General features: G+C 41.2%; 1 non-coding gene across 1 annotated transcript; it reads left to right on the forward strand.

Moving 5' to 3' along the window:
* The first annotated feature begins 1,682 nt into the window (after positions 1-1,682).
* On the forward strand, positions 1,683-1,786 carry LOC112714054 (small nucleolar RNA R71). Its single transcript, XR_003159011.1, has one exon. It is a non-coding gene; the product is annotated as a small nucleolar RNA R71 (small nucleolar RNA).
* Positions 1,787-14,291: the final 12,505 nt, after the last annotated feature.

Here is a 14,291-nt window from a genome sequence, read left to right on the forward strand (position 1 = left end):
CTTTATTGTGCTCTTCCTTCGACTCTTCGTTATCATGATTTGCTTCTTGTGATGGTTTGAAAACATTGAAGGTGAGCTGTTCATCGTGTATCTTCAATACTAGCTCTCCTCGCTCCACATCTATAAGCGCCCTGGCTGTGGCTAAAAATGGCCTTCCCAGGATGATGGGATGGATGGGATTTTCTTCCATTTCCAAGATGACAAAGTTCGTGGCCAGGAAGTAGTTACCAACCTTCACTAACACATTCTCTACCACTCCTATTGCCTGTTTTTTAGTTTTGTCAGACAATTTGATGATTATGTATGTGGGTGTTAGCTCATTGATTTGAAGCTTTTTCATGAGGAATATAGGCATTAAGTTGATACTTGCTCCCAGGTTACAGAGCCCCTTTATCAATCATTGTCTCTCCTATAGCACAGGGTATGTGGAAACTCCCTGGATCTTTCTTCTTTGTAGGTGGCTCTGCTTGGATGAGAGCACTGCACTCCCTGTTCATCTTTATTGTTTGTCCACCTTTTAATGAACTCTTTTTGGCCAGAAGTTCCTTTATGTACTTGATGTAGGAGGGCATTTGCTGGAGGGCCTTAATGAATGGTATATTTACATCAAGGGATGCAAACATGTCGAGGAATCTTGAATACATTCTCCTTGCTAAACCACCTTTGAGCCTTTAGGGAAAGGGCGCATATGGGTTCAGGATCTCCCCTTTCTTTAGCTCATCCCTGTGTGAAGGTTGGGGTGCATGGTTTCTGTCTTCATGATTTTTCTTTGGACTGTCTTGGATGTGTTATATTTGTGTGTCCACGTCCTCCACACTCATCTCATCACTTGTGTTGATCATCTTACATTCTTCCCACCTTACTTTCTTTGTTTCTCCTCTTAGGTTCTTCTCTGTGTCACTTGAGAAACTATCAATAGGTTTGGGAAACTGTTGAGAAAGATATCCCACTTGGGACTCCAGCCTCTTGATGTTTTCCCCTTGGTTTTTGATATTGGCTCGCACTTCATCCTTGAACACTCTGTTGTCTTGGACTTCTTTGCATATGTCTTCAAGTAGAGCCTCAATTTTGGAAAGTCTATCCTCAGTTGGTGATGGTGGGTTGAGATTAAGTGGTTGAGAAGGGTGGTTAGGTGGGTGTTGATAGGATCTCTGTGAGGTATATTGGTGAGTTACATTATTGTTGGGATTGTGGTTGTGGCGTCTCTTGTCTTGGCCTTGGTCTTGTTGGTTTTCCCACCCAAATTTAGGGTGATTTCTCCATCCAGAATTATAAGTGTTGGAGTATGGATCATGGATCTGTCTGGGTAAGTTTCCAACATAATTAGCTTGTTCCCAGCCACCTTCTTCTCTTACATTCACTCCTTCTTGAGCTGGTAATGAAGTGATGACTGCTGCAACTTGGTTTTCTTCTACCTTCTTGGTGAGATCTACTAGCTGCTTGGTGATCATCTTATTTTGAGCCAGCAATGCATCCATGTGGTTCAGCTCCATTACTCCTCGAGTGTTGCTTCTTTCAGAAGCATAGAAGTAGTCATTCTCAGTTACAGTTTCAATGACATCTATGGCTTCTTCAATGGTTTTCTTCTTGTTTAGAGAGCCCCCTGATGAATGGTCTACAACATTCTTTGACTCATAAGAGAGACCTTCATAGAAAATGTGAACTTGAACCCATTCATGAACATGTCTGGTGGGCATCTTCTTGTTAAGTCCTTAAACCTCTTCCATGCCTCATAGAGAGTTTCACCATCTTGTTGCCTGAAAGTTTGCACCTCAGCTATGAGCCTGTTAATTCTTTGAGGAGGGTAGAATCTTGCCAAAAATTTGTTCACCATATCTTCCTAATTTGTTAAGCTCTCCTTCAGAAAGGACTCCAGCCACTTGGATGCTTTGTCCCTGAGTGAAAAAGGGAACAAAAGAAGTCTATAGACATCCGGATGGACTCCATTAGACTTCACAGTGTCACATATTCTCAGGAATGTGGTTAGATGTTGATTGGGGTCTTCTTGGACACTTCCTCCAAATGAGCAGTTGTTCTGAACAAGGGTGATGAGCTGAGGTTTTAATTCAAAGTTGTTGGCATGTATGGTGGGCTTTTGGATACTACTTCCACAATTTCCTAGGTTTGGATTGATGTAAGAGCGTAGAACTCTCCTGTCTTCCCCAGCATTATTTACAGGGCCTTCTCTGGCATAGTTGTGAGCTTCTCCTTCATGGTTGTTTTCCAAGTTCTCCTCCATGTTGGTTTCAAAGTATTCCTCCTCTTTCTTAGCACCAATAACTCCTTTCCCTCTTGCTTTCCTCCTCAATCTACGGAGGGTTCTCTCAGGTTCCGAATCGAAGGAAGTTGAAGCTCCACTTCTTCTCCCTGTCATACAACTAACAAAGTACACAGTAAGAAATAAAATGAAGTGATTATTCTTGTTAGAGTGACTGTTAGTGTGAGTGATGCAAATTATTAAACAGTTAGTGGGTTAGTGAACAGACTTGTAAATAACAACAAGAAAGAAAGAAAACAGAGAGGGTATCGGAGATGAGGAAGAAACTAAATCAACTGAAGGTAAATGACCAGATAACGTAAACAAACAAAAGAAAAAAATGCTCAATCTAGTGAACTTCCAACTTAATCATTATTGATACAAAATCAATCCCTGGCAACGGCGCCATAAACTTGATGCACAAAAACTTATCTCTCAACAAATTTCCCTTCGGTAAGTATACCGAATTGTCATCAAGTAAAAACTCACAATAGAGTGAGGTCAAATCCCACAGGGATTGATTGGTCAAGCAATTTTAGTTGGAAGAGTATGCTAGTTGAGCTAAACAGAAGGTAGTTGGTATTGCAGGAAATTAAATAACAAGAAAGTAAATGGCAGAAAATAAAGTGCAGAATCTTAAATGGGGATTTTGGGAGATGAACATAGAAATAATTAGAAGAAAGTAAAGAAAATGGGTAAGATCAGAATGGGGAATTCATTGGGCTTAGGAGATGTTGCATTCTTCGGATCAAGTTCATTCTCATTTCTTCCTCAATCAATGCATTCATTGATCTCCTTGGCAATCTTAAGTGATTGGATCCCAATTCCTTGGCAATCCAATCTCTCTAAACTTGAACAATTGCCCAATTCCTTGATTTAATTACTCATGGAAAGAGATGAAGTGTGGTCACTGATTATACCACATGTATTTCCAAATCAAAGTGTTGGGAGGATTACATGTCACTATATCCGCCCAGACCCCAATTTGGTCCAACATGAGAAAGCATTTCTAGCATGATCTCCTCATCCCTTTTCCAAGGCTCAAAGGAGATCAAATTATGGAGAGTTTCTTTTCCAAGACAACTGACAAATTGAATTAAGATCGAAAGCTTTCTAACAAATCAAGAGAAAAGAAAGAGGAAGAATACATGCTTAGCTAAAAAGTGCAGAAAAATAAATATACAGAGGGTAGTTCTCCAAAGTGCCAAGCTTCTCTATAGTTCAAAACTACTCCTATATATACTACTCTTCTTGACCTTCTAGAGAGTTCTTCAAGTTTTGGATGTGGGCCTTAGATCTTGAGTTGAAGCAAGTACAATCTTCAGTGGGCTCAGCTTGCAGAAAAGTGTGAGTTAGGCATGGGCGTTAGTTAGGACGTTAGTGGCGTTAACGCTAAGTGAAAATGTGGGTTCGAGAACGTTAGTGGCAATCACCTTTCTCACTAATGTTCCAACCCCAAAATGGTCCACGTTAACTTCAACGTTAGTGGCACTAACGTGACCACTAATGTTGCCTCATGATCCTTCGCAAACGTTATTGGGAATCACCTTTTCCAATAACATTGCATTGTGCCCCCTTTCCCCACGTTAGAGTTCACGTTAACTAGGTTAACGTGGCTCTTAACGTGGGCATGCTTACGCTTCGAGAGCGTTACTGACACTTACCTTTGTCACTAACGCTCCAAATGCCCCTCCTCTCCATGTTAGAGTTCACGTTAACTAGGTTAACGTGGTAGTGAATGCTATCTCCAACGTTAGTGACAAAGGTGAGTGTCACTAATGTTGGCTCTTCATGCTTAGCTCCACGTTAACTTTCACGTTAGTAGTCTTAACGTGACCACTAACGTGGGCAATGTTGGCTTGATCCAATGTTAGTGACAAAGGTGAGTGTCACTAACGTTGGCATTGTTTTCCCCTTCCACATTAGAGTTCACATTAACTAAGTTAACGTGAATCTTAACGTGGCTAATTGCCAATTTGTAGCGTTAGTGGTATTCACTTTTACCACTAACACTGGAGCTCCCAATTAACGTGGGCTTATGATGGCTTCGCAGGCGTTATTGGTGGTCACCTTTTTCATTAACGCTACAAGCTTGTCCCTATCCCACGTTAGTGGTCACGTTAATTAGGTTAACGTGACTGCTAACGTGGCTTCTTCTCGCTTCCTTTGTCCTGAAATTAAGCAAATAAAGTGCATCAAAGCTCTAGCCCAAGTCATGAGATTATGCATCATCAATTTATCATTCAATCCTTGTATAATCCTTATAAAATCATATAAAATTCACAATAGTTGCTTGAGTTAAGGTGTAAATGAAATTTCATCCCAAACTTGCCTTATTTACTAAGAAAATGCATGAAACTACCCTAAAACAGTAAAGAAAAGGTCAGTGAAACTGGCCTAGAGGCCCTGGCATCAGATTGATGGTCTACAAGTTGCATCAGTGAGTGCCACAAGCCAACCATCAACTCCTTGGGGGAAGAATGAAGAAAATGTAGAAGACCAACAGCAAGAACATATCCAATATGTGCACAACCAAAATTCTAGACAGAATGAGGTGTATGGTGACACCTACAATCCATCTTGGAAGAACCACCCAAACCTTATGTGGGAAGACAACCACAATCAAAACCAGCAACCATGGCAAAGGAACTCAAATCAAAACCAGCAACCATGGCAAAGGAACTCAAATCAAAACCCTTCAAGAAACAACCAAAACCACAGCCAGTAGCAGAATAACCAAAATTCCTATAGAAAACCCCAAAATAATCACCCCAATTCCAACCCTTTTCCATCCAATAATTCAACCACCAACCAAAACACATACCATCAACCACCAACACACTACAACCAACCAATCTCACAAGACTCTTAGAGGATCACTAGCCTGGAGATGTTAATGGAAAAAATGATGAAGCACCAAGAGATGACAACTAAGAACCAAGAAGCTTCCATGAAGAATATGGAAGGGCAGATTGGACAACTCTCCAAGCAAATTACTATTAAGAGACCTTCAAGCTCATTACCAAATGACACCATTCCTAATCTAAAAGAAGAGTGCAAAGCTATACAACTAAGGGGTGGGAAGACGTTGGTGGACAACAAAGAGGCAACCAAGAAGCCTATGGAAAGCAACAAAGAACCAACAGAAAAAGAGGAAGCTAGTAACAAGGACATGACAACAAGCAAAAATGTCCCATAGAAGCTCAAAGAAAAAGATAACCAACCATAAAATTTGAAGAAAGGGAAGCAGATCATGGAAGAGCCAGCTCCAGGACAATAGCAAGTGGAGAAGAGCCTTACACCTCCACTGCCATATCCCCAAAGATTCCACAAAAAAGCAAAGGATCAATACTTTCATAAGTTCCTTGAGACTTTCAAGAAGTTAGAGATAAACATTCCCTTAGCTGAGGTATTGGAACAAATGCCTCTGTATGCCAAGTTCTTGAAGGAGCTTATCAACAAAAAAAGAAGTTGGGTTGAGAAAGAGACTATACTACTTACTGAGGAATGCAGAGCATTGATTAAAAAAGGGCTTCCCCTAAGCTTAAAGATCCTAGAAGTTTCTTTCTATCTTGCACCATTGGGAGATTGACCATTGACAAGGCAATGTGTGATTTAGGAGCAAGTATCAACCTAATACCCTCTTCTTTGGTGAAAAAGCTGTGTATAAAGGAAGTGAAGCCAATACAAATGTCTCTGGAACTGGTGGATAAGTCAGTGATATGTCCCAGGGGTGTAATTGAAAACCTTCTAGTCAAGGTGAATAAATTCATCTTCCCTGCAGACTTTGTAATCTTAGATTCAGATGAGGATGAAGGTGATTCCATTATACTTGGGAGACCATTCTTGGCCACTGCTAGGGACATTATAGACGTGGAACAAGGAAAACTAATCCTCAGAATGCATGACGAAAACATCACCCTAAATGTATTTCCAGAAACACAGTTATGTGATAAAAAGAATGACTGCATGGAAATTGACAAAGGAAGCTTGCAATGGAAGGAAAGAACTAGCAAGACAGTTGATAATCATAATCTAAGGCAAGAAACAAACAACATAGCAGAGCAAGAGAAGACTAAGACTGTGTAAAGGGAAGAGGGAAACCAAGAAGGAATTAAAATGCTGACTAAGAAGGAGAGTCCAAAAATAAAGGTTGCTGTCAAAGAAGAAGGGGTAACAAGAAGAAGAAAGAAAGGCAAGAAGAAAACTCAGAAGGGATGGAAGAACAAGAAAATCCTAACTGAGAGGTTCTCCAAGGGTGATGAAGTACAGTTGATTTATCAATAACTGGGAACAAGCCAACAAACCAATGATTACTACACTGTCTGCAAAATACTCTCACTTGAGCATGTTGAAATTGAGCATCAAGGAACAAAAAAGAAGCTCACAGTGAGGGGAGACAAGTTGAGACATCACAGCCATTAACCACCCTAAAGGGGGTCCAATGTCAAGCTAGTGACAATAAAAGAGCGCTCCATGGGAGGTAACCCATGATTTAAGATTCCTGTTTGTTTTAAATTCAATAAGCTATGATCACCTTAGCATGATTTTGAAGTCTCATGGACATACTTGATAAATGCATGCACTATTTTGAAGCATATGCCAGACTTCTAAGTAGGCACACCAATTTAGTTTTTCAAGCATTCTTAGACCATATGCTTAGTCATTTCGATGAAGTATATGACCAAACACTAAGTTTGGTGTCTGCATATGTAGTAATTTTCAGAAGATCAATTTTGTTCATGGAATCAGAGGCATACATAGATGGATTATGCATCATTACATTTTAGGACTCTATGAAAGAAAAACCACATCTTATGATGAAAGAATCAATTATGATGAATTGCTTGCATTTTACGGTTATCCCTCAGCAAAAGACAAGTTTGGTGTTCACCAAACCTCGGCTCATTGATTAAGGGACACAATTGATCCTTTATGAATAAGAAACAAAAGCATTTTTTTTGCAAAGCACTCACCACCGTGTACAATTATATCCTAAGGCTAATTATTTTGATTTAATTAGGAAAAAGAGATTGAGATGAAGACAAGGAGAGGAGGGGCCACGGTTATGACAAGTCAAGTGAGAGGTGATCACATGTGCCTAAAGAAGCGTGCCCCTTGTAAAGCAAAATTTGCATGCATGCACCATTGGACACCAAAATGCATACAACTAATGAGAAGGGAATCCTCTTCAAGCTTCAACAATGCATGCAGGCTGTTCATTCCATGAATCCTCTATGTTGTTCAACTCAATTTTCACCCTTCATGGTCATCAACGAACTCCCTCATCCATTGTTGTTTTGTTAGAAAACTTGAAGGCCTTACCTATAAATAGCCTTAGTTTCACTCTTCCTCTACTCCAAAAACACAGCCAACAATTCCCTTTCCTCAAAACAGCAACCCCAAACATGTTCCAGTCACTCATTCTTACCCAATAGCCACTTAACCTTGCTACCCGCACCCCCTTCACAATAAAACCGAAACCAAAACTCACTTTCTTCTCCTCTATTATTCCCTATTCCATGGCCTCTTCAAGCTCTAGAAGAAGGAAAGGCAATGAGCTAGTGGTGGCCGAACCCCCAAGCTATGACACAAAGAAATTTAAATCTTAGTTTCATGAAAGAAGGTATCATAGGCTTATGAAGACAAAACATGTCATTCCTGAGATGGGCTTCAAACTGAGGGATGGGGAGTATCCCATCATGTGGCAAATTGCTAGGGAAAGGAGGTGAGATCTTCTATGTTCTCCTTCCACTGACATTAGCGCAGTCATGATAAGGGAATTTTATGCTAATGATGTAAAAGGGAGCGAGGATAGCCCCCCTTATAAAAGTTATGTCAGAGGTGTAGAGGTGGATTTTAGTCCACCATCAATTACAAGAGGCCTGCAATTGAAAACCATAACTTTTGAGGAGCTTAGTTATGAAGAAAGATTGCAGGGTGAGAATAACCCTGATGAAATACTGCAGGGGTTATGTATTGAAGGCAGAGATTGGAAGAGGGATTTAGATGGAACTCCAAGCCATTTGAGAAGATTGGACCTTAGGCCCGAAGCTAAAGGATGGTATGAGATTGTGAGGAGATCAATACTCCCTACTGCAAACACCTCTGAAGTTATAGTCACGCGAGCCCTCTTGCTTTATTGCATCCTACATGGAGGAGATATCAAGCTCTCACAGCTCATAGCAGACAGTATTAAGGAAATGGCTGAAGACACAAATAAATCCAGGAGGCTTGGTCACCCAAGCACTATCCTAAGGTTGTGTAAAAGAGCTGGGGTGATATTTGAAGATGAAAGAACGGAGAAGGTGAAAGGAAGCAGGGGGATCACTAGGAGACTAATGGAAGGTGTGACTGAGGATGATGATCAAGAGGAAGCAGGAGCCCACCAAAGGAGAAGGCCACAGAGAGGGGAAGGACAAGATCAACAGGCTCCTAATGCATTAGAGTTAAGTGAAATGAGAAGAACAATTGAAGAAGTGTCTCAGCAACTTATGTAGGCACAACAAGAGCAATATCCAGAGCGCCAATCTTCAATCATGAGATATTGGCTCTTTAGATTAAATCCAGCTCATATCTTCTTCAATCATGCAACTCATTGACCTCCTGGCAATCATGATTGATTGAGCCCCAATCCCTTAGTGACTCAATCTCTCAGATCTTGATCAATAGCCAATTCCTTGGTCTAATTGCTCATGAAGAGAGATATTCTTGGTCTCTGATTATGCCACACATCATCATAGGTCCAGGTAGAGGGAGGATTGTAAGTCACCATATCCAAACACCAAAACCCAGATTCTACTCAAGTGTGAGAAGGGATTTCTAGCATGGTTTCATGTTTCCTTTTCCAAGGTTCTCATGAAACCCATTTTGCATTCAATCTCTTTTCCAAGTTAATTGAACACTAAGCATGAAAATCGAAATTCCTTCTAGAAAATCAAAGAGAAGATGAAGAGAAAAAGAAATTCACTATCATTAATCCATCAAGTACAATAGAGCTCGCTCTCTCAATGAGAGGGAATTTAGCTACTCATAGCTCAGAGAGAATGTACAAAAGATGGAAAAGATGAAGTGTGAAAACTAAATAAAAAGTGAAATCTGATGCATGGAAACTTGTCTCTCAACAAATTTTCCTTCGGCAAGTATGCCGAATTATCTTCAAGTAAAACTCATTATAGAGTGAGGTCGAATCCCACAAGGATTGATTGATCAAGCAACTTTAGTTAGAAGAATATACTAGTTGAGCTAAACAGAATTTAGATTGAGATGCAGAAATTTAAATGACTAGAAAGTAAATAGCATAAATTAAAGTGCAGAATCTTAAACGGGGAATTGGGTAATGCTCATAAAAGTAAATGGCAGAAATTAAAGAGAATGGGTAAGATCAGAAATGGGGGAATCATTGGGTTTAGGAGATGTTGCAATTCTCCGGATCAAGTTCATTCTTATCTCTTCCTCAATCAATGCATTCATTGATCTCCTTGGCAATCTTAAGTGATTGAATCCCAATTCCTTGGTAATTCAATCTCTCAAATCTTGATCAATAGCCAATTCCTTGTTCAATTGCTCATGAGAAGAGATGAAGTATGGTCACTGATTATACCACATACATTTCCCAATTCAAGTATTGAGGGGATTATAGTCACATATCCATCCCAACCCAAATTGGCCCAGCATGAGAAAGCAATTCTAGCATGATCTCTTCATTCCTCTTCCAAGGTTCCGAAGAGACCCAATTATGGAGAGTTTCTTTTCCAATATAACTAACCAATTGAATTAAGATTGAAAGCTTTCTAGTAAAATCAAGAGAAAAGATAGAAGAAGAAGAATGAAAACTAATATTGATCCATCAAATTACAGCAGAGCTCCCTAACCTAATGAAAGGGGTTTAGTTGTTCATAGCTCTAGGAATAAAAAATGGCAGAAAAGAATAATCCATGCTTGAAGTACAGAAAAGTAAATATGCAAAGAGTAGTTCTCCAAGGTGCCAAAAGTCCTTCTCTAGTTCAAAACTACTCCTATATATACTACTCTTCATGATCTTCTAGTGAGTTCTTCAAGTCTTGGATGTGGGCTTTGGACCTTGGGTTGAAGCAATCCTTATCTTTAGTGGGCCCAGCTTGCAGAGAAATATGAATTAGGCTTGGGCAATTAGTGAGATTAATCGTGGAATACATTTCTGGGTGCGAGAACGTTAGTGGCATTTACCTTTTCCACTAACGTTCCGCCTTTATATGCCCATGTTATTCTCAACGTTAGAAGTCTTAACGTGACTTCTAACGTTCCTTCTCAATTCTTGGCCAACGTTAATGGGACTCACTTTTCCCATTAACGTTGGCTTGTGCCCCTTTCACAAACGTTAATGGGAATCACTTTTCCCATTAACATTGCCTGCCTTTTGCTTCCTACATTAGGTCTTACGTTAGCTTAGCTAACGAAGCTCTTAACGTGGGCACCTATCACCTTCGAGAGCGTTAGTGACACTCACCTTTGTCACTAATGCTCTAATTGCCTGAATCCCCTACGTTAGAACCCACGTTAACTAAGTTAACGTGGCTTTTAACATAGTAATGAAGCCATCTTCCAACGTTAGTGACAAAAGTGAGTGTCACTAACGTTGGTTCTTTGAACCCCACTCCACGTTAACTTTCACGTTAACAATATTAACGTGAGAGTTAACGTAGGCAATGAAAATGATCCAACGTTAGTGACAAAAGTGAGTGTCACTAACGTTGGCTGTGTTGATCCTTGTCCACGTTAGAGTTCACGTTAACTTAGTTAACGTGACTCTTAACGTGGGGCATTGCCTAGTTTCTCAATGTTATTGGAGTTCACGTTTCTCATTAATGTGGAGTCTTCCTTTCCTTCTACGTTAAGTACCACGTTAACTTAGTTAACGTGGCTCTTAACGTAGGCTATGAAGTGGCTTCCCAGGCGTTATTGGTGATCACTTTTCTCATTAACGTTGCAAGCCAATTGCCATCCCACGTTAGTAGTCACGTTAACTAAGTTAACGTGAATGCTAACGTGATTCTTCCATGCTTCATTTGTCCTGAAATCAAGCAACTAAAGTGCATCAAAGCTCTAGCCAAAATCATGAGATCATACATCATTAAAATATCATGTAATTCTGGCAAAAAATCTCATGAAATCATGCAAAATTCACAATAGTTGCTTGAATGAAGGTGTAAGTGTATTTTCACCCAAAACTTGCCTTGTTTACTAGGAAAATGCATGAAACTACCCTAAAACAGTAAAGAAAAGGTCAGTGAAACTGGCCTAGATGCCCTGGCATCAAATCCCCAAAACTAAACTCTGTGACTTGCTTACCCCTTTTCCAATACTTCCAAGGGTATTTATACTACTCCTAGATCCAGAAAAATAAAAGAAAATTACAAAAGTGAAAAGAAAATTACAATTTGGAGGGAAAAGAAACTCAATAAATGTGATCTTCCAGCTGGCGTGTGACTGGTGCTTCTCTGGCGTGTTACGCTCCTTCTGTTTCTGATTTGGCATGCCACGCCTCTCTATTCAAGTGGCACGCCATCCTCTGTTTCACCTTTGGCGTGCCACGCCTTCGAGCTTAAGTGGCACGCCCAGGACATTTTAAATGGCAAAGTAACCTGGCGTGCCACGCCTTCGAGCCAAAGTGGCACGCCCAAGGTCACTTCCCTTATCTCTATGCTTCTGGAGATTTCTGGGCGTGCCACGCCCTTCTTAAAGCTTCACCCCCTTGCCAGTGTGCCACGCCTCGTCATCCAAGTGGCACGCCTGAGTTCATTATCTCCTCTTCTTTCTCTCTAGAAAATACTACCAGCGTGCCACGCCATGAGATTGGCGTGTCACGTCCTTCATTTGCTTCATCTTCTTCCTGGCGTGCCACGCCTCATCTCCCAAGTGGCACGCCTGAGTCCACTGGCCCTTTAATTCCTCCTCTGGAAAACACTACCAGCATGCCATTCCATGAGATTGGCGTGTCACGCCCTTCATTTGCCATGGTCCCAGAGGTTGGCGTGCCACGCCTGGATGTTCAAGTGGCAGACCAAGGTGAGATGATTGAGCTGGCATGCCACGCCTTCGATACAAAGTGGCACGCCCAGCTTTATTTGGCTTCCTTAGGTGCAGGCGTGCCACGCTTCATCACTCAAGTGGCACGCCTTTGTGGGAGTTCTTGAGCTGGCGTGCCACGCCTTCGATACCAAGTGGCACGCCCAGCTTTTGCATTGTCTCCTTGTTCACTGGCGTGCCACGCCTTGTTGCTCAAGTGGCACGCCCATTCACTTGTGGGTGTCATAAGCTTGGCGTGCCACGCCTTGGTCCTCAAGTGGCACGCCCAAGTGAACTCTGGGGCTGGCATGCCACGCCTTCGATACAAAGTGGCATGCCATAGTGATGGTTCTTTTAGTAACGAATTGGCGTGCCATGCCCCTTTGATGGTCTTCAATTTTGCTCTCTGGAGTGTTGTACCAGCGTGCCACGCCCAGCTTCTGGCGTGCCACGCCAATACATCTTTGTGGCGTCTGTTCCAATTGGCACGCCTGCTTCACATGTCCCACTTGTTTTGTTGTTTTTTTCCCATTTTTGATGTCTTCTCCACCTGAAATCCAGCACAAACTCATTTCAAAGCAATCTACTATGATATTCATCAATTAAGGCATGAATTACAATGATTAAATGAGATTATGTCTCTTTTATGGTCCTTTTTATGCAAGAAAAATGGTAGATGATGTAAGTCATCACCTTCCTTGGTTTAATGTGCGCCCAGCTTCCCATAGGTTAGTGGCCGAAAATGCTCGCACTTGTGAGCGTAGCACTCACTTCTTTGCGTGCTCCTTGTGAACGTTGGACTTTGTTGAGCACTCCCTTGGTTGAGCGCTGGCCTTCCTTCCTTATTCCCCTTGGTGCCTTCCCTCCTTTCTTCATCTGCAAGCAACCAAATAAACATGTCAAAGTATTACCAAATTCACAAGGTTTCTAAATCATTCATAAAATCAACTAATTCTAGCATAAACCCTATGATTTTGTGTCAAATAAATGATGGTTGATTGATTTAACATAATCATGAAAATCCACTCCAAATCACTTATTTATTGTGTAAGAAAGTGCATAAAACCAAAGGAAACTAACGAAAAATGCTTGTAAGACTAGCATAAGATGACTTGTCATCAAGTGCCACCGTCGCACTCTCAAACCTAAAATCCATGATGTGTCCTCTGACCATGGTACACTAATTTTTTGCCTCCGGGTTCACGCTTGTATCATGCTTTTTCGTCACCTAGGCGTTGGTGTAGAACTCTTACACCATCAATACTCCCACCTCGGTCACAGGGTTGGCCAGAAGTTCTCAACTCAATCTCAGAATTTTGTATAGGATCTTTGACTACTCATCGTCCTTCAGCTTGAAGGGGACCTCGGAAATCACCTTCTTCTTCCTCACCACATCATAAAAATGGTCTTAATGGGCTTTGGTGAAGAACCTTGTGAAATCTCATGGCTCAGAAGTGGGGGCTTTCTCCCCTCTTTTCCTTGAGGATTCTCCGATTTTCAGTGCCATGGAGGTAAGAATGAAGAAGCAAAAAGCAGAGCATCCAACACCAAACTTAAAACCTTTCCTCATCCCCGAGCAAATAGAAATATAAAATAAGAAAAAAAAAAGAGAATAAAAGAAGGAGATAGAGGAGAAGGGGTATAGGCTTCAGCCATTGGGGTGAAGGAATGGGAAAATGAAGAAAGGGGAAGTATATGGTGAAGGATAAGTAAGAAGGGAAGAATAGTGTAAGGTGTGGTGAAAATGGATGAAGTGAGGGGTATTTATAGGAGGGGGTGGTAGGGTGTTTCGGTTGTGGTGGGGGAAGGATGGAAAAAAATTAAATTTGAATGTGGTTGTTGGAAAGAGAGATGGATGGGATTGATGAGAGGGGATTGGGGAAGTGACAGGTGGGTTGAGGGAATCAAGGGAAGTGAGGGTGATAGGATGGATGAATATGGATGGAAAAGTGGGTGAAAGAGGAGAGAGAATGGATAAGAGTGGGTA

Source organism: Arachis hypogaea, chromosome 9 (genome assembly GCF_003086295.3).
Source record: "Arachis hypogaea cultivar Tifrunner chromosome 9, arahy.Tifrunner.gnm2.J5K5, whole genome shotgun sequence".
Classification (NCBI taxonomy): Eukaryota; Viridiplantae; Streptophyta; class Magnoliopsida; order Fabales; family Fabaceae; genus Arachis; species Arachis hypogaea.